The following is a 2,250-nucleotide window of genomic DNA, read 5'->3' as shown; positions in this document are numbered from 1 at the left end:
ACACTGTCTCCTATTTCAAGATGTGCTTCCTGTGTGTAGGAGGTGAGGGGCGGTAGGGCTGCGGCCTTATGTCTTCTCATAGGAATGGGAAGCTTCTCTCAGCATCTCTCCATAAATTCCTGAGGAAAGACTCTGGGGATGCCTGGGTGGCTCAGTCGGTTAAGCGTCTGAACTCTTGATCTCAGTTCAGGTCTTGAGGGTCATGAGTTCAAGCCTCGAGTTGGATTCCACATTGGGCTCCATTCTGAGTGTGAAACCTACTTAAGAAAAAAAAAAAAAAAGAAAGAGAGTCTGATAGGTTCTGCTTTACTAATTTGTCCTTACTTCAGCTCACCCCCTTGCTTCTAATTCCTGGGGCCAGAGGAAGGGGAACATTGATTACAAGGGCCTGGATCAGAAGCTCATCCCTATGATCAAGGGAATGGGACACTGTGATTGGTATTCATCCAGAAGCACAAAGAATTGGAGGGGCAGTTACCCTCCCCCAAATGGGGGTGCTACTACTAGAATATGGAGGAAAATCATACTGGGCAGATAGAAAAAAAAGAAAGACAACCAAAGTGATGTCTATACAACAACCATCACCATCACTACTACCACCACCACCATTGTTACCGAGCAACTGCTGTCCCTAGGCCCAGGGCAGGTCCTTTCTGTACAAAGGCTCTTTCTGAATATTACACCAGACACTCACCGTTTTAGAGAAGAAGAAACCGACACTTAGACAATTTAACGTTCTTGCTTGAAGTCACGGAGCTGGCCCGTCTGACTCCTGGTCTGTGCACTTCTCGTCACACTGCCTTCTCTTGGGTGGGGAGTCCTCTGTCTCGCCGTTGCATGTTAATTACAGCCCACACATGACCCCATGGGGGAGCAGGTGACGAGTGCCTGGCTTAGTAAATTGACCTTCAGTCACACTGGCCGACTTATGTTCTTGCAACGTTGAAGGGGCATTTTTATGATCCAGTGTGAGGAGTAAGGTTCATGAACTGGTACTGTCCTCACCCGGGCTGAGTGTGACTGCTGAGGGGAAGATGCGGAGGGCCGAGCTGTTTAATAGGAACAGGGCTGCACATGCCGGGAATACCAAGCCCACCTACAGACATATTGAGTTCAGTGTTGCAAATACGCCTTTAAGAAAGTAGAGCCTACAAAACATTCTTGCATCTAGCCTTTTACTTTGGATTGTTTAAATTAAAAAAATCATTGACTATTGGTTTGCCACGAGCTGTTAAAGCCTTTAAGCANCCTTTAAGAAAGTAGAGCCTACAAAACATTCTTGCATCTAGCCTTTTACTTTGGATTGTTTAAATTAAAAAATCATTGACTATTGGTTTGCCACGAGCTGTTAAAGCCTTTAAGCCNCCTTTCCTTTCCTTTCCTTTCCTTTCCTTTCCTTTCCTTTCCTTTCCTTTCCCTTCCCTTCCCTTCCCTTCCTTTCGTTTCCTCCTCCTCCCCTTCCCCTTCCCTCCTTCCTCTTTCTTTCTTTCTTTCTTTCTTTCTTTCTTTCTTTCTTTCTTTCTTTCTTTCTTCTTTCTTTCTACTATATTTATATTAGGCAGGACCCTTTTAACGCAAAAGGCAGAAGCTCAGTTCAAATTAGCTAAAACCTAAAAAGGGAATTTATTGACTTATTTAGCTGGTAAACCTAGGGGCAGAGCTGAATCCAGGGATATAAATATTATTTTCTCTCTCTTCCCTTCTGTTTTGCTGCTCCCTGTGTTGGCCACACTGTCTCCTATTTCAAGATGTGCTTCCTGTGTGTAGGAGGTGAGGGGCGGTAGGGCTGCGGCCTTATGTCTTCTCATAGGAATGGGAAGCTTCTCTCAGCATCTCTCCATAAATTCCTGAGGAAAGACTCTGGGGATGCCTGGGTGGCTCAGTCGGTTAAGCGTCTGAACTCTTGATCTCAGTTCAGGTCTTGAGGGTCATGAGTTCAAGCCTCGAGTTGGATTCCACATTGGGCTCCATTCTGAGTGTGAAACCTACTTAAGAAAAAAAAAAAAAGAAAGAGAGTCTGATAGGTTCTGCTTTACTAATTTGTCCTTACTTCAGCTCACCCCCTTGCTTCTAATTCCTGGGGCCAGAGGAAGGGGAACATTGATTACAAGGGCCTGGATCAGAAGCTCATCCCTATGATCAAGGGAATGGGACACTGTGATTGGTATTCATCCAGAAGCACAAAGAATTGGAGGGGCAGTTACCCTCCCCCAAATGGGGGTGCTACTACTAGAATATGGAGGAAAATCA

The sequence above is a fragment of the Ailuropoda melanoleuca genome, chromosome 20 (genome assembly GCF_002007445.2).
Source record: "Ailuropoda melanoleuca isolate Jingjing chromosome 20, ASM200744v2, whole genome shotgun sequence".
In the NCBI taxonomy this organism is placed as follows: Eukaryota; Metazoa; Chordata; class Mammalia; order Carnivora; family Ursidae; genus Ailuropoda; species Ailuropoda melanoleuca.
This window is presented reverse-complemented; position numbering follows the sequence as displayed.